This window comes from Jaculus jaculus, chromosome X (genome assembly GCF_020740685.1).
Source record: "Jaculus jaculus isolate mJacJac1 chromosome X, mJacJac1.mat.Y.cur, whole genome shotgun sequence".
In the NCBI taxonomy this organism is placed as follows: Eukaryota; Metazoa; Chordata; class Mammalia; order Rodentia; family Dipodidae; genus Jaculus; species Jaculus jaculus.
Window position 1 is genome coordinate 28,579,859 of NC_059125.1, and position 25,436 is coordinate 28,605,294.

The 25,436-nt window shown below is 43.1% G+C and overlaps 1 protein-coding gene and 2 pseudogenes across 1 annotated transcript in view; 1 reads left to right on the forward strand and 2 right to left on the reverse strand.

The window, feature by feature from the left end:
• Positions 1 to 21,059, reverse strand: part of Zfx (zinc finger protein X-linked) — a 185,597-nt gene extending 164,538 nt beyond the window's left edge. The window contains exon 1 of the mRNA XM_045140130.1: positions 20,678 to 21,059. The gene's annotated coding sequence lies outside the window, so the exon portion shown is untranslated. The remainder of the gene's footprint in view (positions 1 to 20,677) is intronic.
• Positions 9,010 to 9,474, reverse strand: LOC101602068 (annotated as a pseudogene).
• A 2,796-nt stretch (positions 21,060 to 23,855) lies between the features above and the next one.
• On the forward strand, positions 23,856 to 25,131 carry LOC101602367 (annotated as a pseudogene).
• The last annotated feature ends 305 nt before the right edge of the window (positions 25,132 to 25,436 follow it).

A 25,436-nucleotide genomic window follows, 5' to 3' on the forward strand; every position in this document is an offset into this window, starting at 1 on the left:
CGAACCGGGGTCCTTAGGCTTCATAGGCAAGCGCTTAACTGCTAAGCCATCTCTCCAGCCCTTCTTTTGTTTTTTGAGGTAGGGTCTCAATCTAGCCCAGGTTAGCCTGGCATTCACTATGTAGTCTCATGGTGGCCTTGGTTTCACAGTGATCCTTCTACCAATGTCTCCCAAGTGCTGGGATTAAAAAGGTGTGCCATCACACCTATCTTGGCCTTTAGTTTTAAGAGAAGTTTATTTATTTGCGAGAAAGAGGCAGAGATAGAGAGAGATAGAGAGAGAATTGGTACACCAGAGCCTTCAGCCACTGCAAATGAACACCAGACGCATGTGCAACCTCATGCATCTGGCTTACGTGGGTCCTGGGCAATTGAAATTGTGTCTGTTGATTTGCAGGCAAGCGCCTTAACTGCTAAGCCATCTCTCCAGCCAAGATAAGTTTATCATCTTGGCAGTAACAGACAGTGTTACATCTTCACATCAGCAGGGAGCAAATAAAGATTGTAAAAGCACCAAGCAGTGCTGGACAATAGCACCACAAAGGCCGCCCCAGTGACACACCTTCAGCAAGGCTCCAAGTCTTCACAAACTTCCCAAACAGTGCCACCCATTGGGAATTTAGAATACAAATACATGAGTCCATGCAGAACATTTCTTTAAAAATTATTTATTTTTATTTTTATTTGCAAGAGAGAGGGAGAGGCAGAGAAAGAGAGAGAGAGAGAGAATAGGGGTGCCAGGGCCTCCAGCCACTGCAAACGAACTACAGACACATGTGTCACCTTGTATATCTGGCTTATGTGGGTCAATCAAACCTGGGTTCTTTGGCTTTGCATGCAAGCACCTTAACTGCTATGCCATCTCTCCAGCCCCATGGGGAACATTTTAATTTCAAACAACTATTATTTATATAGCCAAACTGGGCCTCAAAGAAAAAAATATATAAAAGAATTTCTTGAACTAAAAAATAAGTTCAGCAAAGTCACAGGATATAAGAAAAAACATACAAAATCATACAATACCATTTATAATTACTTTAAAAATGATGTTGGTTAGGGAGGTCCTTGAGCTCCCCAAAAACAATACAGGCTATTGTCAAGGTTCTTGGCTGCCCACCAGAACTAGATGGCAAGACCCTGTTGCTGAAAACACCACATGATTCAGTTTTAGGATACTAAGAATTCAAGCTGGAATTGAGTTGGAAGCCTCATTTTTTTGTCTAGTTATTGTATATGTATGAAAAGTGACAAAAATGCTAGCCAGGCATGGTGGTGTACACCTTTAATCCCAGTACTCAGGAGGCAGAGATAGGAGGATCACTGTGAGTTCAAGACCAGCCTGAGACTACATAGTGAATTTCAGGTCAGCCTGGGCTAGAGTGACAACCCACCTTGAAAAAATAAAATCTAAAATAAAACAAACATAAACAATCAAAATAAGTGGAGAGACATTCTGTGTTTATGGATTGGAAGATCCAACATAGGGCTGGAGAAATGACTTTGTGGTTAAGGCACTTGCCTACGAAGCTAAAGGACCCAGGTTCTATTCTCCATGTCCCATGTAAGCCAGATGCACAAGGTAGCACATGCATCTGGAGTTTGTTTGCAGCAGCTAGAGGCCCTGGCATATCCATTTTGTCTCTCTAATAAGTAAATAAAATATCAAAATTAATATTAAATTATTAATTACTATTAATATTAAAATATCTTTAAAGACCCAACATAGAAAAGATGTTAATTCTTGAGCAGGGCATGGTGGTGCACACCTTTAATCTCAGCACTCGGGAGGCAGAAGTAGGAGGACCACCATGAGTTCGAGGCCACTCTGAGACTACATAGGGAATTATAGGTCAGCCTGGGCTACAGAGTGAAACCCTACCTCGAAAAACCAATAAAAAGGGAAAATATGTTAATTTTGTACATGTTGATATATATAGGCTTAATGTAATTCCTGTCAAAATACTGGCAAGAGGACTTTTGGGTAATATGGAGGCTTAGTAGCCACACCAAAGCATCCTAGAAGGGGAAATAAGAAAAACTGCAAAATACACCCTTCTACTGAAAAGTGAAGGTATAAGTAATTTTCAACCACAGCAGAAGCAGAAAAGACACAGAGCTTCTAGCAACTACTCAACCAGCCAGAATCAGCTCCCAGGCAGTCCCAGCAGTCCCAGACTCAGGATCAGACCAACGTAAAGGGACTCTCCACTCATACCAGGCTCCCCACGAAGTCAAGAAACCTGAAGGGGAAGACAGCAGGGACCACCTGAGCAGCTGTTGAGGGAGAACACAAATGGAACCAGCTGAGAAGCTCCAGCACAACTCCAGGCACCCTGCACAGCCTCCCTTCCCACACTAGAACCACCGAAAAACCACCCTCAGCTACACAGCACCCAGCACAGCCAATCAGAACACCTGATACAGTGAACCAAGCAGCCTAACCAAGTCCACAGCATAATAAAGAGGAACTGAGGTGGCCATTCAGAATAGGGGAGATTGAAAGCCATCCCCAAAGGTAACAGGGCCTACTTACGCAAACCTATGTATGTAGGTCTGCACTAGAAGTGCTAAGTGCTTCCATGTCAGGGTAGGCTATGTGTTAGATTTGATTGATGTATTCTTGGTCGGTATTACCATTCTCAAATAAGCTGTATTTTGGCATTGACTACTGTTACATTTGACGTTTCCTGATTTACAGGGCCTTTGTCTTTTTCTTCTGTCATTACTGGGGGCAGGGTCTCACTTGGCCCCAGGCTGACCTGGAACCCATTACAGACCAGAAATCTCAACCTCCCAGTTGACAAGATTAAGGGTGTGGGACAACACACACCTTTAGGGACTTTGACTTTAATAGATTATCTGTTTGTTTTAGTCTCCACTCTTGCATAAAAACTCCTGCAGATTTTGACTGAAGATGTATATTGATTGCTCAGTTGAATTTTAGAATATGCCAGTAATTTGCTCCACCCAGCCTACTAGAATACTTGCATAGCAGGCAAACTCAACACCTAAGGTCACTTCTGCTGTTACTCTGGGAATAATGTAAGAGCCACACTTGGCACTTTAATCTCCTACCTGGAAGACATATAACATAAGATATACACATCTAAGAATATTGCAGAAAGTTAGAAAACTGAAGCATCAAATTAACTCAAGATGCAAAAATTTCTACATTATAATACAAAAACCACAAATAAATCAAGACAACACAATTCCACCAGAAAATATGTCTATCAGAAATGACCTCTAGTGAGACTGATTTAAATGAAATACTTGACAGAGATTTTAAAAGAATAATTATAACTATGTTCAAAGAAATCAAGCCGGGCGTGGTGGTGCATGCCTTTAATCCCCCAGCACTCAGGAGGCAGAGGGAGGAGGATCACAATGAGTTCAAGGCCACCCTGAGACTACAGAGTTAATTCCAGGTCAGCCTGGACCAGAGTGAGACCCTACCTCGAAAAACCAAAAAAGAAAACAAACTCCTGAAGGAATCCCAAGAGAACAAAGGAAATCAACTTAATGAAATAAGGAGGTCAATGCAAGACATGAGTAAGGAAATAGAAAATTTTTTTTTTAATACCAACCAGAAATACTAGAAGTGGGCTGGAAAGATGGCTTAGCAGTTAAGGCACTCTGCCTGTGAAGCCTAAGAGCTCATGTTCAAATCTCTCGGTCCCACATAGGTCAGACGCACAGTGATGCAAGCGTGCAATGTCTCACATGTGCACAAAGGGGCACATGTGTGTTGAGTTCATTTGCAGTGGCTCAAGGCCTTGGCATGTCCATTCTTTATCTCTCTTTCTCTCTACCTCTCTCTCTCTCTCTCAAATAAATAATAATAAAGTTTTTTTTTAAATAAATACTAGAAATACAAAACAGAGTAAGCCCAATTTAAAAAAAAAAAACACTCTATAGAAAGTTTCAGAAGTAGAATAGATCAAGGAGATGACAGAATATCTAAACTATAAGACACAGTGGCAGACCAGATACAGTTCAACAAAGAGCAAGACAAACTAGTAGGAAGGCATGAGCAGGAATTTCAAGACATTTGGGTAACTATGGAGAGATTGAACATAAGAACTTAGGGTATAGTAGAAGGAAAAGAATTTCACCCCAAAGACATAGTAGGTATATTCAACAAAATCACAGAAGAAAATATCCCTCAAATAGGGAAAGTGATGCCAATACAGATACAGGAAGCCTTCTGAACACCAAACAGACAAAATCAGGAAAGAAATTCCCACTGTCATATTATAATTAAGTTACTAAACACACACACACACAAAGAAAATATATTGAAACCAGTTAGAAAAAGCAAGTCATATGTAAAGGCAAGCTCATCAGGATAATAGCAGATTACTCAACACAAACTTTAAAAGCCAGAAGGGCTTGGAATAATGTATTTCAGGTTCTGAAAGACAACTGTCAACCAAAATGACATTATACAGCAAAGCTAACCATCCAAACTGATGGAAAAATAAGGACATTTCACAATGAAAACAGACTAAAGAAATATATGACCACTAAGCCTACTATACAGAAAATACTTGAAGAGATCCTTTGTGCTAAAGAGAAAGAAAAGCACACACATAAGGAAACAAGAAAAAATACTCAAAGGCAGCATCCTTCTATTTGTTGCCTCCAAGAAACTTACCTTTCCATAAAAGATGTACACTATCAGGGTGAAAGAATGGAAAATGGACCTAGAAAACAAGCAGGTGTTGCTATCCTAATATTTGACAGGATAGAGTTCAAAGTAACATTAGGTAGGAAAATAAAAAAGGCCACTTTATATTGATTAAATGAAAAATCTAACAGGAGGACATTACAATTATTTTTTGTTTTTGTGAGGTAGGGTTTCTTTCACTCTAGCCCAGGCCAACCTGGAATTCACTATGTAGTCTCAGGGTGGCCATAAACTCATGGAGATCCTCCTTCCTCTGCCTCCCAAGTGCTGGGATTAAAGGCGTGCCACCATGACCAGCCTAAGTACATTACAATTCTAAACATATATGCACCTAAAATGGGAGCTCCAAAATTCATCAAATAAACACCATTAGACTTACATTCACAGATAACACCAAACACCACTGCAGTGGATGACTCCAATACCATATTCTCATCAACTGACAGGTCATTCCCGCAAAAAACAAACAGAGGGGGCTGGAGAAATAGCTTAGTGGTTAAGGCATATGCCTTTAAAGCCTAAAGACCCAGATTCAATTCTCCAGGTTCCACATAAGTCAGATGCAGGAGGTGGTGCATGCATCTAGAGTTTGTTTACAGTGGCTGGAGGCCCTAGCATGCCCATTCTCCCTCTCTTTATAACTCTCTCCCTCTCTGTGTCTCTAATAAATAAATAATTTAAAAAAATAAATGGAGAAGTATCTGGATTAAGTGAGGTCATAGAACAAATAGACCTAACAGATATCTATAGAGCATTCCATCCAAATGCTGCATAATAGACATTCTTTTTAGTAGCATATGGAAAATTCTCTAAAATAGACCATATATTATGACACAAAGCAATTCATAACAAATACAGGAAAAATGAAATAATTCCTTGCACTCTATCTAATCACAATGGGATTAAACTACAAATTAACAGTAAGAAAAGCTACAGAGCATATACAAAATCATGGAAACTAAACAATATACTACTAAATGATGAATGGGTCAATGAAGAAATCAAGAATGAAATAAAAAAATTCATAGAATCAAATGATAATGAGAATACAACATACCAAAGCCTTAGGGACACAATGAAGGCAGTCCTAAGAGGAAATTTTATAGCTTTGAGTGCCTATATTAAGAAATTAGAGGGCTGGAGAGATGGCTTAGTGGTTAAGCGCTTGCCTGTGAAGCCTAAGGACCCTGGTTCAAGGCTCGATTCCTCAGGATCCACGTTAGCCAGATGCACACGAGGACGCATGTGTCTGAAGTTCATTTGCAATGGCTGGAAGTCCTGGTGCACCCATTCTCTCTCTCTCTATCTGCCTTTCTCTTTGTGTCTGTCACTGTCAAATAAATAAATAATGAACAATTAAAAAAAAAGAAATTAGAGGGCTGAAGAGATGGCTTAGTGGTTAAGCGCTTGCCTGTGAAGCCTAAGGTCCCTGGTTCGAGGCTCGATTCCTCAGGATCCACGTTAGCCAGATGCACACGAGGACACATGTGTCTGAAGTTCATTTGCAATGGCTGGAAGTCCTGGTGTGCCCATTCTCTCTCTTTCTATCTGCCTTTCTCTTTGTGTCTGTTGCTGTCAAATAAATAAATAATGAACAATTTTAAAAAAAAGAAATTAGAGGGCTGGAGAGATGGCTTAGCGGTTAAGCGCTCGCCTGTGAAGCCTAAGGACCCCGGTTCGAGGCTCGATTCCCCAGGACCCACGTTAGCCAGATGCACAAGGGGGCGCACGCGTCTGGAGTTCATTCGTGGTGGCAGGAGGCCCCGGTGCGCCCATTCTCTCTCTCTCTCTCTGTCTTTCTCTCTGTGTTTGTCTCTCTCAAATAGATAAATTAAAAAAAAATTTAAAAAAAAAGAAATTAGAAAGGTCGCAAGAAAGCAAGTTTATGCTTCCCCTTAAGGCCTTGGAAAAAAGAACAAGGCAAACCAAATGTCAGTAGACAAGAAGAAATAATAAAGATCAGGCCAGAAATTAGTGAAATAGAAACCAAAATACAATACAAAGAACCAATGAACCTAAGAGTTGGTTCTTTGATAGGATAAACAAGATTGATAAGCCCTTAGCAAACCAGACCAAAAGAAAGAGAGAAGCAGCCAGGTGTGGTAGTGCACACCTTTAATCCAAACACTTGGAAGGCAGATGTAGGAGGATCGTCATGAGTTTGAGGCCACCCTAAGAATACAAAGTGAATTCCAGGTCAGCCTGGGCAAGAGTGAGAGAGACCCTACCTTGAAAAAAACAACAACAACAACAACAAAAAGACAAGAAAGAGAGAAGAGACACAAATCAATAAAGTTATAGATGAAAAAGGCACCATTACAACAAATAACAATGAAATTTAGAAAATCTCACGGACATACTTTAAGAACATACACTGTATTAAGTTTGAAAATATGAAAGAAACGGATGATTTCCTTGATTTGTATGACCTACCAAAATTAAAGCAAGATGGAATTAAACCATTTAAACAGACCTATAAGAAGCATAAAGATCAAAACAGTTATTTAAAAATCTCCCAACTAGGGGCTGGAGAGATGTCTTAGTGGTTAAGTGCTTGCCTGTGAAGCCTAAGGACCCCAGTTCAAGGCTCGATTCCCCAGGACCCACGATAGCCAGATGCACAAGGGGGCACACACGTCTGGAGTTGATTTGCAGTGGCTGGAAGCCCTGGCGTGCCTACTCTCCTCTCTCTCTCTCTCTCTCTCTCTCTCTCTCTCTCTCTCTCTGCGTCTTTCTCTCTCTGTCTGTTGCTCTCAAATAAACAAATAAATAAGAACATTTAAAAAAATCTCCCAACTAGGCAGGCATGGGAGGCAGAGGTAGAATTGCCGTGAGTTCAAGGCCACCCTGAGACTACATAGTTAATTTCAGGTCAGCCTGGACCAGAGTGAGACCCTACATCGAAAAACAAAAACAAACAAACAAAAATCTCCCAACTAACAAAAGTCCAGGCCCAGATGGATTTACAGACCTTCATAAAAGAACTAGCACCAATGCTTCTCAAACGTTTCCATAAAATAGAAAAGGAGGGCTGGAGAATGGTTTAGTGGTTAAGGCACTTGCCTGCAAGCCTAAGGTCCCATGTTTGCTCTCCAGATCCCACATGTGCCAGACTCACAAAGTTAAGGCAAGCTCAAGGTCACACATGCCCACTAGGTGGTGCAAGCATCTGGAGTCTGATTGCAGTGGCTGAGGCCCTGGCACACCAATTTCTCTCTCTCTCTAAAAAAAATATAGAAAAAGAAGGAATACTACCAAACTCCTTTTATGAAACCAACATTGCCCTCATATCAGAACCAGATAAAGACAGAATTAAGAAAAAGAAAATTACAGACAATCTCCCTCATGAACATAGATACAAAAATTCTCAACAAAATCCTGGCAAACAGAATACAAGAACATATGAAAAAGACCATTCACAACCAGGCATGGTGGTGCACACCTTTAATCCCAGCACTTGGGAGGCAGAGGTAGGTGGATTGCCAAGAGTTCGAGGCCACCCTGAGATTACATAGATAACTCCAAGTCAGCCTGGACCAGAGTGAGACCCTACCTTGGAAAAAAATTAAAAAAAAAAAACATTCACCTGGACCAAGTAGACTTTATCTCAGACATGCAGACATTTTAATTTATACGGATCGATAAATATAATACACCATATAAATGGATTGAAAGACAAAAATGACATGATCAGTGATCTCAATAGATGAAGAAAAACTTGAAGCTTTTCCACTAAATTCAGGAACAAGACAAGGGTATCCACTGTCCCCACTTTTATTTAATATAACACTGGAAGTCTTAGCCATAGCAATAAGGCAAGAGACACTGGTGAGGATAGCAGTTTCCTTCCTTTCATTCTTCCTTCCTTCCTTTCTTTAATTTTACATGAAGGCTTTTTTCTTTTTTTGAGGTAGGGTCTTGCACTAACCCAAGCTGGCCAGGAATTCACTATGTAGTCTCAGGCTGGCCTGTAACTCACAGCAATCCTGCTACCGCGGCCTCCCAAGTGCTGGAATTAAAGGTATGCGTAACCACTCCTGGCTCACAAAGGTAATTTATTAACTGAAAATAGTTTTTTTAATTAATTAATTTATTTATTTGAGAGCGACAGACACAGAGAGAAAGACAGATAGAGGGAGAGAGAGAGAATGGGCGTGCCAGGGCCTCCAGCCTCTGCAAACGAGAACTCCAGACGCATGTGCCCCCTTGTGCATCTGGCTAACGTGGGTCCTGGGGAATCGAGCCTTGAACCGGGGTCCTTAGGCTTCACAGGCAAGCCATCTCTCCAGCCCAAACTGAAAATAATTTAAGAAGTACTGTTCATAGACAGTGACCACAGTGATCCCCCTTCCTGTGGGTGCTGTCAGAGGGGATAGGGGTGACATCCTCAATCTGCAGGATCTTCATCCCTGAGGGAGCAAGAGCTCTGAGGGCTGACTGGGCACCAGGGCCAGATGTCTTAGCCCTGTTTCCTCCTGTGGCCCTGAGTTTAATGTGAAGGGCAATGATGCCCAGCTCCTTGCACCTCTGGGCCATATCCTGGGCAGCTAAATTGGCAGCATATGGGAAGGGTTCATCTTGGTCAGCCTTCCACCTTCATTCTGCCAGTCATGCAGCAGATGGTTCCCTTGACAGAAAGATCAGCAACATGGACAGAGGTATCATTGAAGGATGCAAAGATGTGGCAAACACCAAATACATTCTCTCTTCAGCCACTTGCCATCCCAGGATGATGACCTGTTCTTTCTTCTGTTCTTTCCCCTTGCAAGGTGCCATTTCTGTGCATCTTCTCCAGACTCCACCACTAGAAGGGATCCTTTCTGATAAATGGTGCTACAGTAATGACACTATATTGCAATACTATATATTGCATCATCTAGTTAGTAATGATATCTATGTAGTATATCACTTATATAGTATAAAGTACTATTTAGCTTATGGTGATACTATACAGTAATGATACGATATTCCAGCTGGGGAGATGGCACAGTGGTAAAGGCACTTGTCTGTAAAGCCTAACAACCCAGGTCTATTCCCCAGTACCCAGGTAAAGCCAGATGCACAAAGTGGCACATGTACTTGGAGTTAGTTCGCAGCAGCCGGAGACCTGGCATGCCCATTCTCTCCATTCTCTCTGTCCTTTCAAATAAATAATTAATATATTTTTTTAAAAGTAATGAGGGGGGCTTCTTAGCAGTTAAGCGCTTGCCTGTGAAGCCTAAGGACCCTGGTTCAAGGCTCAATTCCCCAGGACCCACGTTAGCCAGATGCACAAGGGGGCGCATGCATCTGGAGTTCGTTTGCAGTGGCTGGAAGCCCTGATGCACCCATTTTTTCTCTCTCCCTCTCCCCCCCCATCTGTCGCTCTCAAATAAATAAGTAAAAATAAACAGCTGGGCTATCTCTCCAGCACCTAAAGTGATTTTTAAAATTTATTTGAGAGAGGCAGAAAGAGGCTGATAGAGAGAGAATGGGTATGTCAGGGTCTCCAGACACTGCAAATGAACTCCAGACACATGTGCCACCTTGTGCATCTGGCTTACATGGGTCCTGGGAAATCAAACCTGGGTCCTTTAGCACCTCAACTGGTAAGCCATCTCTCCAGCCCTAAAGTGAGTTTCTTTATGCTTGTTTGTTTTTCGAAGTAGGGTTTCATCCTAGCTCAGGCTGACCTAGAATTCACTTTGTAGTGTCAGGGTGGCCTCGAACTCATGGTGATCCTCTTACATCTGCCTCTCAAGTGCTGGGATTAAAGGTGTGCACTATCACACCCAGCTAAAGTGAGTTTTAACAAGTTCACTGGTAAAACTGATGTGGACTTTATTCCTTTCCTCTTTTTGTTGAGGTGAGTGATAATCAATACATCAAGCTCTCATATCACTCGAAGTCAAAACGATTATTTCCTCTCAGAGCTTTTCATAAAATACTTTCAGGAATCAACATTTCAACTTCTTTTTTCTTTTCTTTTCTTTTTTTTTTTTTTTTTTTTTTTTTGAGGTAGGGTCTCACTCTAATCCAGGCTAACATGGAACTCATTCTGTAGTCCTGTTCAGTGTGTGGGGATGGGTGTGTTTACGAGACAAGGTCTCACTCTACCTGGGGTTAAAAGTGTAAGCCACCATGCCCAGATCAAACAGCCCTCTTTAAAAAGTACACCTGGGCTGGAGAGATGGCCTAGCGGTTAAGTGCTTGCCTGCGAAGCCTAAGGACCCCGGTTCAAGGCTCGGTTCCCCAGGTCCCACGTTAGCCAGATGCACAAGGGGGAGCACACGTCTGGAGTTTGTTTTCAGTGGCTGGAAGCCCTGGCGCGCCCATTCTCTCTCTCTCTCTCTCTATCTGCCTCTTTCTCTCTCTCTCTCTCTCTGCCGCTCTCAAATAAATAAAAATAAAAAAATTTAAAAAAAGTACACCTGTTGGTTTATATTTCTCAGTCAAACATCCTCATATCCTCAGCAACACTTGTCTTTGTGCTGCTAAGGAGTGAGTGTAGGGCCTCACACGTGCCAAGCAAGCACTTTTCCATTGGCCTACAAACTCTACCCTGTCATTGTTTTAAGAGACAGGTTCTTGCTATGTTGCCCAGGCTGGCTGCAACTTCTGGGATCCAGCCATCCTCCTTAGCCTTCTAAGTAACTAGGCTACTTATATGGAAATGTGCCTGGTTTTGCACATTTTAGAGCAGAAGTAGTATCATTGTCAGTTTTCCTATTCCTCATTACTAGATAGTATGAATGTATCATAAATATGTTTTGATAATTTGTATTTTTTTCCATTTTATATATTACCTGTGTGTGAGAGAGAGAGATTTTTTCCCCCTATTCCTATAAAGCTGGAGTCAGTTGTACTGTTCAATAATGCTGCTTTATCCTGGGCTGGGAGTGTGGATATATAGTAGAGAGCTTGCCTAACATGTGTAAGGCTAGAGCTTACAACCAATGGCTGCAATAGTGGCAAGTTTGTCATGGTGGAAACCAATTACCCTCTAATTGGACTGGAGGCCCGCTCCATGGGAGGGAATACATCCCTGATACTGAAAACTTAAAACAGGGGTAGTCATGAGCCCTAGATGCGTAATGTCTGCTGCTGTCTGGCTAAATGTATATACTATGCTTATCAAACTGCCCAGTAAGTGCTTCTCTTAATGTTCATACCCTTATATTAATGCTACTCTCACTTTTGGTAGAGAATCTTCTCTTTTCAGATGGCAGTGACCTTGGGATGACTCAGAAGGCATCATGGTGCTGGAAAGAGGTAACCAGAGTGCTCAAGTGCTCATTACTGTAAGATCTCTATCACACCTTCTAAGGCTCAGGGTCTATTGCAGAAGTGGTGGCGGAAAGGATGTAAGAGCCAAAGGAAGGGTAGGATTCCTTACAATGTGCTCCCCTCACACACAAAATGGCCTGGATATCCATGACCTCACAGTGCCTGACACTACCTACACAAGACCATCATAATAGGAGGTAAAGATCATGACATCAAAATAAAAGAGAGACTGATTGAGATGTGGGGGGGATGTGATGGAAAATGGAGTTTCAAAGGGGAACGTGGGGGGAGGGAAGGTATTACCATGGGATATTTTTTATAATCATGGAAGTTGTTAATAAAAATTTAAAATAAAAGAAATGAAAAAAAAATACTGTCCAGGTATGGTGACACGCGCCTTTAATCCCAGCACTCAGAAGGCCAAAGTAGGAGGATCACTGTGAGTTCGAGAACAGCCTGAAACTACATAGTGAATTTCAGGTCAGCCTGGGTGACAGTGAAACACTAACTCAAAAAAAAAAAAAAAGTATAGAAGTTAAGTAGCCTCACACAAAAATCATTATCTGATACACAGAGACCCTGTTTATACCAAAGCCACTGGCAGCACGAATCCTCCATTGTGAAGTCTGAGGCACAGAGGAAACATCATACAGATGACATACTGCAGCTCCTCCTGCTCTTCAGTTACGGACTTTGCCCAAATCAATTAAGCCACATCAACTCACATTCAGCACATGTGAGAATTTCACAGAAGAGCTTGTCTCCCACCAGTCTTTTATTAAAGGTGATTAAAAAAAAAAAAAAACAACTACTTATGTAGGGGCTGGAGAGATGGCTTAGCAGTTAAGGCACTTGCCTGTGAAGCCTAAGGACCCATGTTCTACTCTCCAGATCCCATATTAGCCAGATGCACAAAGGTGAGGCAAGTGCAAGGTTGCACATGCCCAGTAGGCAGCACAAGCATCTGGAGTTCTATTGCAGTGGCTGAGGCCCTGGTGCACCCATTCTCTATCTCTCCTCTCTCTCTCTCCAAGTTAAAAAAAAATGGTGCTGGGAAGATGGTGCTGTGGTTAAAAGCACTTGCTTGTAAAGCGTGATGGCCTCAGTTTGATTCCCCAGTACCCACAAAATGCCAGATGCACAATTAGCACATGTCTGGAATTCATTTGTAGTGGAAAGAGGCCCTTATGTGCCCATGCTCATTCTCTCTCTTTCCTTGAAAATAAATGAATAGAATAAAAAAAAATTTTGTCCACACAATGCATGCATGTGCATACACACGTGTGCATGTGTGTGCAGAAACCTGTGTGGAGATCCAAGGACAACCTCTGGATCAATTTTCACCTTCTATCTCATTTCTGTAGGTGCAATGGGATTTCAGAAGCCCATACTGTACAGCTATAGGTGGGGTCTAGGGATTTGAACTCAGGTACTCAAGAGTTTTGAGGCAAGTGCTTTATTCAAGAAACTATTTCTCCAGCCTTCTTACCTGTCTTTAGAATATTAAATTCCCAATGTATTCTATTTCCTTACCTCATTGATTTATTTTATTTTTTTTCTCTCTCTCTCCCTCCCTCTCTCTCCTCATTGATTTTTAAATCAATGCAGTTATTAATTCTTTTAGTTAAAAATTTTATGTATTTTCTCCCAATCTATCATCTTTTTTTGTTTTCTTACAGCACTGGGGAGGGAACCTAGATCCTTGTACATGCTAGGCAAGCACCTTATCACTGAGCTACACTCCCAGTCTACAATGTTATCTTGTCTATATATAAGATTTTCTTCCAGGTAGGGTCTTGCTCTAGCCCAGGCTGACCTGGTATTCACTATGCAGTCTCAGGCTGGCCTTGAACTCACAGTGATCCTGCTATCTCAACCACCCCAGTGCTGGGGATTAAAGATGTGAGCCGGGCTGGAGAGATGGCGTAGCGGTTAAGCGCTTGCCTGTGAAGCCTAAGGACCCCGGTTCGAGGCTCGGTTCCCCAGGTCCCACGTTAGCCAGATGCACAAGGGGGCGCACGCGTCTGGAGTTCGTTTGCAGAGGCTGGAAGCCCTGGCGCGCCCATTCTCTCTCTCTTCCTCTACCTGTCTTTCTCTCTGTGTCTGTCGCTCTCAAAAAAAAAAAAAAAAAATTAAAAAAAAAAAGATGTGAGCCACCATGCTTGGCATCTTCTATTATTTTATTCATTAGTTTGTGCACACACACACACACATGCCAGGGTCTCTTGTCCCTGGAAAGTAACTCCAGATGCATGAACCACTTTTTGCAACTTCCTTTATGTGGATACTGGGGAATCCAACAAAAGCAGGAAGGCTATGCAATCAAGGGCCTTTGATTGATGAGCCATTTCCCCAGCTCCTTTGCCATCCTTCAAATCTGTGTTATTTTCAGCTATAAATTTTGCACTTTTCAGCTGGAGAGATTGCCTAGTGGTTAAGACTAGCCTAAGGACCCATGTTCAATTCTCCAGATCCCACATAAACCAGATGCACATAGGTAAGGCAAGCACAAGGTCACACATTCCCACTAGGTGACAAAAGTGTCTGGAGTTCGACACCAGTGGATGAGGCCCTGGTGTGTCAATTTTCTCTCACTCTCTTAAAAAAATAAATTAAAAAATGTAAAAATAAATTTGTGGCCGTGCGTGGTGGTGCACGCCTTTAATCCCAGCACTCGGGAGGCAGAGGTAGGAGGATCACCGTGAGTTCAAGGCCACCCTGAGACTACAGGGTTAATTCCAGGTCAGCCTGTACCAGAGTGAGACCCTATCTTGAAAACCAAAAATAAATAAATAAATAAATAAATAAATTTGTGTACTTTTATGTGTCAGATTCCTCAACTTTTCTCCTTTTTCATTAATTTATTTGTTTTTGAGAGAGAGAGGTAGAGGAAAAAAAGAGAACAGGCACCAGGGCTTCCAACCACTGCAAACGAACTCCAGATGCATGTGCCACCTTGTCCATCTGGCTTACGTAGGACCTGGAGAATGAAACCAAGGTGTTTTGGCTTTACAAATTTACCAATAAGCCATCTTCGCCAGCCCTTTTCTTTCTTTCTTTCTTTCTTTCTTTCTTTCTTTCTTTCTTTCTTTCTTTCTTTTTGTTTGTTTGTTTGTTTGTTTGAGGTAGGGTCTTACTGTAGCCCAGGCTGAACTGAAACTTACTATGTAGTCTCAGGGTGGCCTCGAATTCATGGCAATCCTCCTACCTCTGCCTCCCCAGTGCTGGGATTAAAGGTGTGTGCCACCATGCCCCAGCTCCTTTTTTCTTTTCTTTTTTTAAAATTTCTTTGTTACTTTTTATTTATTTATTTGAGAGTGACAGACACAGAAAGAAGCAGATAGAGAGAGACAGGATGGGTACAGCAGGGCCTCCAGCCACTGCAAAGGAACTCCAGATGCATGTGCCCCCTTATGTTCCTGGCTAACGTGGGTCCTGGGGAATTGAGCCTCGAACTGGAGTCCTTAGGCTTCACAGGCAAGTGCTTAACCACTAAGCCATCTCTCCAGCCCTTTTCTTTTTTAAAAAATATTTTTATTTTATTTATTTATTTGACAGAGAAAGAGAGAGAGAGAGAGAGAGAATGGTCGCACCAGGGATTCCAGCTACTGCAAACAAACTCCAGACGTGTGCGCCCCCTTGTGCATCTGGTAACATGGTCCTGAAGAAATGAATCTGGGTCCTTTGGCTTTGCAGGCAAATGCCTTAACCACTAAGCTATCCCTCCAGCCCTCAACTTTTCTCTTCAGGCTCTAGAGCTTCTACTTCTGCCTTCTTTACTTCATCCTTCAAATAATCACCTAATTTGTCTCAGCTTAAATGCAATTCTTTGTTGTTATTTTTGAGAAATGTCAGCATATAGCACTTTTATTGGCATAATAAAATTTGAAACTCTGATGTGGTGGTGGGGCCTGGGAATGAGGGACAAAGCAACAATATCTCCCACCAAATCAGTACACAGAACAGCAAAGGGTGATCTTGTATTAGCTATTTTCATATTGCTGTGACTAAATACCTGTCAAGAAGCAACTTAAGGAAGGAAGGGTTTATTCCTGTTTACAGTTCAAGTCCATCATGGTGGGGAAAACATGGAGTCAGGAACTTGAGGCAGCTAGTTACATTCACTATACAGTGAGGAAGCAGAGAGTGATGAATGTAAATACAGAGAATAGGTGTGCCAGGGTCTCCAGACACTGCAAATGAACTCTAGATGCATGTGCCAGGCGTATCTGGATTATGTGGGTCCTGAAGAATTGAATCTGGGTCCTTTAGCTTTGCAGGCAAGGGCTTTAACTGCTAAGCCACCTTTCCAGCCTCAGCTCTCTTTTTATTTTATTTTTAAGTTTTTGTTGTTTTTCGAGGTAGGGTTTCACTCTAGCCCAGGCTGACCTGGAATTTACTATGTAGTCTCACAGTGGCCTCAAACTCATGGCAATCCTCCTACCTCTGCCTCCCAAGTGCTGGGATTAAAGGCATGTACCACCACGGCCGGCACTTATTTTAAAGTTTAAAAAATATATTTTGTTTGGGCTGGAGGATTGGCTTAGTGGCTAAGGCATTTGCCTACAAAGCCAAAGGACCCAGGTCCGATGCCCCAGGACCCATGTTAGCCAGATGCACAAGGGGGCTGCAAGTGTCTGGAGTTCATTTGCAGTGGCTAGAGGCCCTGGCACACCCATTCTCATTCTCTCTCCCCCCCCCTCTTTCTCTGTCAAATAAGTATTAAAAAAATAGTAAAGGCCTGTGGAGATGGCTTAGCAGTTAAGCACTTGCCTGAGAAGCCTAAGGACCCCAGTTCGAGGCTCGATTCCCCAGGACCCACGTTAGCCAGATGCACAAGGGGACACATGCATCTGGAGTTCATTAACAGTGGCTGGAGGCCCTGGCGGGCCCATTTTTTCTCTCTATCTGCCTCTTTCTCTCTCTGTCACTCTCAAATAAATACAATTTTTAAAACCCTTAAAAAATAAAATAGTAAAAATATTTTGTTTATTTCTTTGAGAGACGGGGGGACAGAATGGCATGCCAGGGCCTCCAACCACTGCAAATGAACTCCTGACGCATGTGCCACCTAGTACATCTGGTTTATGTAGGTACTGGGGAATGGAACCTGGGTCATTAGGCCTTGCAAGCAAGCACCTTAACTACTAAGCCATCTCTCCAGCTCTTTTTTTTAAAAATATTTTGTTCATTTATTTATTTGAGAGTAACAGACACAGAGATAAAGACAGATAGAGTGAGAGAGAGAGAATGGGCACGCCAGGGCTTCCAGCCTCTGCAAACGAACTCCAGACGCCTGCGCCCCCTTGTGCATCTGGCTAACGTGGGACCTGGGGAACCGAGCCTTGAACCGGGGTCCTTAGGCTTCACAGGCAAGCGCTTAACCACTAAGCCATCTCTCCAGCCCTCCAGCTCTTTTTTTATTCAGTAAGGAACTCTAGCCTATTGAATGGTGCTATCCACAGCTAGGGTGGGTCCTCTCAACATAATTAACCTAATCTAGAATATTGCTCACAGACACTCCCAGTCGTGACCCCCTCCCGTGCTTCTATATCCTATCAAGTTGACAGTACCATCACTGAACTCAGGGAGGAAAATCCAAGAATTGGAGATCTGCAGAGAGAGGCAAGCATCAAAGCTGAAGAGTTACTGAAGCTGTGGGGACCAGCATCATTTTCTTAGAGAATGCTCAAGAGTTTGTTAGGCTGGCTGGGCTTTCATTGGGTGCCAGGTCTACTTGCGGCATCTTCAATTTAAGCTTTCTACTACAGATTTTAAAATTTAGGAAGTGGAAGCCGGGCGTGGTGGCACATGCCTTTAATCCTAGCACTCGGGAGGCAGAGGTAGGAGGATCACCATGAGTTCAAGGCCACCCTGAGAATACATAGTGAACTCCAGGTCAGCCTGGACCAGAGTGAGACTCTACCTCGAAAAACAAACAAAACAAAACAAAAATTTAGGAAGTGGAGCTTTGGGTAGTTAGGAGATTACAAAAACCCTGAAAATCTTTGAGAAAAATCACAGGATGGAAAAAGAAATTAAGCAAGGTTATAAAGAAGCCATCAGAGGGCTGGAGAGAGACACATCAGTGGTTAAGAACACTTCCTGTGCAAGCATGAGGGTCTGAGAGATCTCTCAAGTTCCATCCTCAGGAACCCCATTAGTATCTAGTCTTAGCTCTGTGCCTCTGTAACCCCAGAACACAGAATCACAGTGCCCTTGGAGACACAAACAAAACAAAACAAATGGCAAGTCCCAGGATCAGTAAAAGGCTGGCTGAAGAAAGAACAAGTGGAAGAGCAATGGAGCTGGGCACCCCTCAACCTCCAGCAGGCAAGTCCTCCCCACCGTGAGTGAGCACATGACGCTCCATGGGCACACATATGTATATACACACACCATATTATACACACACACTGACACACACAAAATTAACCTGCAGCGATCCCTGCTTGCCCTGAACAGATTCTTCTAGTGTCCAGCATCATAGTAAAAGTGACTGGCTTTAAAAAATAGAAGTTTAAGCTGGGGTTGTACCTCAGTTGGTAGAGTGCTTGTCTATCATGCCCTAGGCCCTGGGTTCAATCACCAGCACTCTATAACCTTGACAGTGTGGTAGTATGCATACCTATCATCCCAACGCTTGGGAGATGGAGACAGGAGGATCAGGAGTTCAAGGTTATACTTGGCTACATAGTATTCGAGGCCAGTGTGGGATACATGAGGCCCTGCCTCAAAAATGAATACCTTAGGCTGGAGAGATGGCTTATTGGTTAAGGCACTTGCCTGCAAAGCCAAAGGGCTCAGATTTGATTCTCCAGGACCCACGTAAGCCAGATGTACAAGGTGAAGTATGTATATGGTATTTGTTTGCAGTGGCTGCAAGCCCTGGTGTGGCCATTTTCTCTCTCTCTCTCTCTGACTCTTTCTCTTCCCCACCGCCGTCTCAAACAAATCAGTAAAAATAAAATACTTAAAAAAATAGATAAAGACCTTTTAAAAAGAGAAAGAGAGAGGCAGTTCCAGGTCAGACTGGGCTAGAGTGGAAGCCTGAAACAAGAAATAACAACAGGAGCTGAAGAGATGGCTTAGCAGTTAAGGCGCCTGCCTGCAAAGCCAAACCACCCAGGTTTGATTCCCCAGTACCCATGTAAAACCAGATGCACAAGGTGGTGCATGCATCTGGAGCTCACTGCATTGGCTAGAGGCCCTAGCATGCCCATTCTCTGTCTGCCTCTTTCTCTCTTAAATAAAATATTCTTTAAAAACTAGGGCGGGACAAATGGCTTAGCGGTTAAGTCACTTGCCTGCAAAGCCTAAGGACCCAGGCTTGATTCCCCAGAACTCACAGAAGTCAGATGCACACTGTGGCACACATGTCTGGAGTTCCTTTGCAGTGGCTAGAGTTCCTGGCACACCCATTTTCTTTCTCTGTAATAAATATATAAATAAACATTAAAAAGGCACAGGGTTATTAGCTGGTTGTGGTGGCTCACTCCTGTAATCTTAGCTCTTGGTAGGCTGAGGCAGCGGAACTGTCTTAAGTTCCAGTGACTTTTTCAGGTTAGTGTGCCTTAGAGAGTAAGATCAAAAGAAAGAAGGCTGGGGGAAGCTGAGCATGGTGGCAGATGTCTTTAATCCCTAACACTGAGGGGGAGAAGGGCAGAGGTAAGACTACTGAGTTTGAGGCCATCCTGAGACTAGACAGAGCAAGACCCTATCTTGAAAGCTGGGGGCTGGAGAAGCCTGAGAAGCCTTAGGACCCAGGTTTGATTCCCCAGAACCCGCACAAGCCAGATGTGCAAGGTCCTGCATGTTTCTGGAGATTCTATGCAGTGGCTGGAGGCCCTGGCATGCCCATTTGTGTGTGTGTGTGTGTGTGTGTGTGTGTGTGTGTCTGTTTCTCTTTGTTTTGTCTCCCGAGTGCTGAGATTAAAGTCATGCACCACCACGCTCCTTTCTTTCATAAATAAATAAATAAATAAATAGATACACAAATAAATGAAAGCTCGAGGTGGCTGAGCACTTACATTCCAGCCTAGGAAGGCTGGGGTAGGAGAATCTCCGTGAGTCATCCTGGGCTAGGGTGAAAGTCTGCCTCAAAAACAAATAAGGGGTAAAAAAAAAAAAACAACCCACCCAAATTAATAAAAGAAAGAGCCGGGTGTTGTGGTACACACCTTTAATCTCGGCACTTGGCAAATAGATTGAGTTCGAGGCCAGCCTGGAGGTAGTGAGTTCCAGGTCAGCGTGGGTTAGTCAGATCCTTCCTCAAAAAACAAACAAACAAAAAAAAAACTTAAAAAAAAAGGGTAAGAAAGAAAAGTGAGCTCTTGTCTTGGAAGGAAGAAAAGAAAAACGAAAGAAAGCATGGAGGTTGTGGAGAGCGGATTGGTGGAGTCAAAGGCTTTGCCCCTCCCCACTTAAGAGTTTTAACTGAAAGATATCTCTCAGATATGAGAATAATTCAGCCGTTCACAACATCTCAAATCTGCTGCGGCTTTGCAAGGCAGCAGCTAGAATATTTTAATATGTAATAGATAAAACCTTCATCCTAAAATTAAATATTCTTCCAAACCGCACCTCCCACATGAATTCCTATTCTAAAATTAACCCATTACTTGTGCTGTTAGTATTTGACAATGCACTTAATTGGAAATCCAGATGCAAAAGACTGAAGTCAATCTTCATCCGCAAACGAAAACAAAAGAAAATGAGTTACTTGAGGTTTTTGGAGTCGGCAACCGGAAAGGTCCGCCAGCATTCAAGCGCATGCGCCTGGAGACATCGGATCCTTCCGCCTCAGAGCCCTGAGCGGGGAGCTAAGTAAGGGGCCCCTCCGTCCCTCCTTTGAGACGTTCCACGTAGAAGTCGAGGCGTGTGTGGTGTGCTGATGCCCGGGTACTCGGTGGCTCTGCAGACACTGCCCGGGATCTGTTTGGCAACGTAACCCACATTCATGAGAATTCCCTTCTTTCCAGCCTCCGATCACTTCCGGATGGCCTACAATAAACCTATAGGGCTTGTTTTGGTCAGGGAGGAACCCAGTCTCTTCCCATCTTAGGCACTGTGTACTGGGCACCTAGCGGGTCTGACTGTGCTTAGGTAAAGGGTGCCAGCCGCCGTGGGAAATAGTCTCCACCCACACTCCCACGGTGGCAGCGTCCGACGCAGGCAGGGCGTGGCGATCAGTAGGCGAGGGCCGGAAGTGACGCTGCTGCGTAGCGGCTCCGCCTTCTCCCTCCGCGGATCGTCTACGCACGCGCGCGCCCTGCCTTAAATCCCATTACGTTCCTTTATACGTGTCTGTGGCCCTAATGTGTCCTTGCCTTAAACATGTAGCTTTTACTTCTTAAAAAAAAAAAAACTTATACATGGGTCCTAAGGATTCGAACCTACGTCCTTCGGCTTTGCAGGCAAGCGCCGCCTTAATCGCTAAACCATCTCTCCAGCCCTTTTGCTTTTTTCAAAAAGCAGTCTTTTTCGTCATTGTCTGGAAATACTGCCTGTAGAACGTATTACTATATTTTTACATGTGCTTCTCCTTTATTCCCATGTTCATTCCCTGCAGCAGTACTAAATTTATAATTGTGGTTCTATATATCGTAAAGACACCCCCATCATAATTTCCTTTTTTTTCCGAGGTAGGGTCTCGTTCTACCCAAGTTGACCTGGAATTCACGACGTAGTCTCAGGGTGGCCTCGAACTCAGGGCAATCCTCGTACCTCTCCCTCCCAAGTGCTGGGATTAAAAGCGTGGACCACCACACCCAGCTCCTAATTTTCAAAATTTTATTTACTATAGCTGGGGATTTATTTTTCCAAATCTTTACATGTCAGCTGGACAAGTTCCCTATTGAAGTCTTTGAGATTGCATACAATTTGCAGAAAAAAAAAACTGGGAAGCACAGGTATCTGTACAATATATTAGTCCTATCAAGGAATATTGCCTTTTTTCTAATTATTCATATCCTTTTGTCTCTTAAGGTTTTTTCATACATATCTTGTATTTTCTTGTTAAATGTATGCTGGACTACTTTTATGTATTGTGTAACTGCCCGAGTAATTTTGCATGTTTAACTTGAATTTTGTCAGTTTTCTATCAGTTTAAAATTTTTCAGGTTTTTAATATTTTCTGGGTGAATAATCATATCCCTTATGAATGATGTTCGATTTCCTACACTGTCAATATTTATATCTCACTTACTAAGCCCTAGAGAACAATGCTGAGAATTGAAGTGGCAGTAGCATTCCTGGACCTAATGAGACTATAGAAAAGCTAAACAATAAATGAATTAAGTTAGATCGAAATTTCAGATTGCTTTGTGCCCTCTAAATTTCATCTTAGTTGCTGCATTAATCTACAATACTCATTCCCCAGCCACCCTTTTAGAGACAGTCTCGCTTTGTAGCCCAGGGAAGCTGGAAATTTAGCCTCCTGCTTTTCTGTCTCCTTACTGCTGGGATTACAGAAATGAACCAAGTGTATGTATGTATATGCATACATACATACATACATACACACACACACACACAAACATATATATTTTGGTTTGTCGGTCTCACTTTAGCCCAGGCTGACCTGGAATTCACTATGTCCTCTCAGGGTGGCCTTGAACTTACAGAGATCCTCTTACCTCTGCCTCCTGAGTGTAGGATTAAAGGCATGTGCCACCACGCCCGGCTTTATAGCTATATTTTTTATTTGTATTCAATGGAAAATTATGTCTCACTTAGGGTACTATGGGATATTACAGTACCCCAGTGTTTAAGATTTTTGTTAAGTGCTGGGGACAGAATATAGTGTTTTGGATATACTACGGAAGTATTCTACCTGAACTCCAGCTCTTGCTGCTCTTTCAGATACAAGGTGGCATATGTATCTGGAGTTTGTTTGCAGCTGCTGGAAGCTCTGGCGTACCCATACTCTGTCTCTCTTCTATTTTCTCTGCTTGAAAATAAAAATATATTGGGCTGGAGAGATGGCTTAGTGGTTAATGCACTCACCTGCGAAGCCAAAGGACCCAGGTTTTCTTCCCCAGGACCCACGTAAACCAGATGCGCAAAGTGGTGCATGCATCTGGAGTTCATTTGCAGTGTATCTCCTATATATCTTTCTCTAAAATAAATAAATGAAGATTATTTTTTAAAAGACAAAAAAGAGGGCTGGAGAGATGGCTTAGTGGGTAAGCCTTTGCCTGTGAAGCCTAAGGACCCCGATTCGAGGTTTGATTCCCCAGGACCCACGTTAGCAAGATGCACAAGGGGGCACATGCGTCTAGAGTCTGTTTGCAGTGGCTAGAGGCCCTGGTGCACCCATTCCCTCCCCCGCCTCTCTCTCTCTGCCTGTTGCTCTCAAATAAATAAAAATAAAACAAAAGAGAAAAAAATTAAATATATATTTAAAAAAGACCTGGAGCACCCATTCTCTATCTGCCTCCCTCTCTCTTTTTCTCCCTCTCAAATAAATAATTAAAATGCTTTTTTTTAAAGAAAATTACTCCAAATGTGGACGTGGTGGCAGAGACTTTTAATCCCAACACTTGGTAGTCAGAGGTAGGAAGAATGTTGTGAGTTCGAGGCCAGCCTGGGCTACAAGTAAGGCCCTACCTCAAAAAAAAAAAAAAAAAAAAAAAGGCTGGGCGTGGTGGTGTATGCCTTTAACCCCAGCACTCAGGAGGACTACTGTGAGTTTGAAGCTACTTGAAACGACATAGTGAATTCCAGGTCAGCCTGGGCTAGAGTTAAGACCCAACATTAAAAATAAAAAATTAAAACCCTGAAGAAGAAAGCTGATGGCATGTGTTAGCTTCGGGTCTCGCTCACCTCGGGCCGCTGTGTAATTTTTGAGCTACCAACCCGTGCATTTTTGGGGATAAATCTCGTGTGTCCTCCCCGCCATGGCTCAGCTCCAGGCACGCTTTTACACTGAAAACAAGAAATACACAGTAGATGATGTTCCCTTCTCAATTCCTGCCACCTCCAAAATTGCTGACCTCAGTAGCATCAATAATCAACTACAATCAACTACTGCAGGCCAAAAATGAGTTGCACAAGCATGTGGAGTTTGATTTCCTTATCAAGGGCCAGTTTCTGTGAATGCCCTTGGTCAAGCACATGGAACTAGAGAAGATTTCATCGGAAGAGGTTGTGGAGTTATAGTATGTGGAGAAATACACTGCACCCCAGCCAGAGCAGTGCATGTTCCGTGATGACTGGATCAGTTCAATGGAAGGGGCAAAGGAATGGATCTTAACTAGTTCTTATGATAAGACTTCTTGAATCTGGTCCTTGGAAGGCAAGTCAATAATGACAATTGCGGGACATACAGATGTTGTGAAAGATGTGGCTTGGGTAAAAAAAGATAGTTTGTCTTGCTGGCTCCTGAGCGCCTCCATGGATCAGACGATCCTCCTGTGGGAGTGGAATGTGGAGAGGAACAAGGTGAAAGCCCTGCACTGCCGCAGGGGGCATGCCCGAAGTGTGGACTCCATAGCTATTGATAGCTAAGGGACTAAATTTTGCAGTGCTTCCTAGGATAAGATGCTAAAGATCTGGTCTACAGTCCCGACAGATGAAGAAGATGAAATGGAGGAATCTACAGATGTCCAAGAAAGAAACAAAAAACAGAGCAGCTGGGGCTGACAAGGACTCCCATAGTGACCCTCTCTGGCCACACAGAAGCAATTTCCTCAGTAATGTGGTCAGATGCTGAAGAAATCTGCAGTGCATCTTGGGACCATACAATTAGAGTGTGGGATGTTGAGTCTGGTGGTCTTAAGTCAAATTTGTCAGGAAACAAAGTGTTTCATTGTATTTCCTATTCTCCACTTTGTAAACGTCTGGCATCTGGAAGTACAGATAGGCACATCAGATTGTGGGACCCTCGAACTAAAGATGGTTCTTTGGTGTTGCTGTCCCTAACCTCACGTACAGGCTGGCTCACATCAGTGAAGTGGTCTCCTACCCATGAACAGCAGCTGATCTCAGGCTCTTCAAACTGTGGGATACAAGAAGTTGCAAGGCTCCTCTCTATGATTTCGCTGCTCATGAAGATAAAGTCCTAAGTGTGAACTGGACACAGGGCTACTTGTGCGTGGAGGAGCAGACAATAAGCTGTCCTCCTACAGACGCTCTCCTACTACTTCCCATGTGGGGCGTGACGACCACGGGTAATTTCATCACAGACGCTTTTTCTTGTGATTTTTTTTTTTTTTCGAGGTAGGGTCTCACTCTGGTCCAGGCTGACCTGGAATTAACTATGTAGTCTCAGGGTGGCCTCGAACTCACGGCGATCCTCCTACCTCTGCCTCCCGAGTGCTGGAATTAAAGGTGTGCGCCACCACGCCCGGCTGTTTTGCTTTTTTTAAGATTGGTAGAGTCTCACTGTAATGCCATAGACACTTTATAAATTAAACTGGTAGAGAATCATCAGATTACATGGTTAACACAGAGACGGAAAACACCCTTTTAAAGTTTGC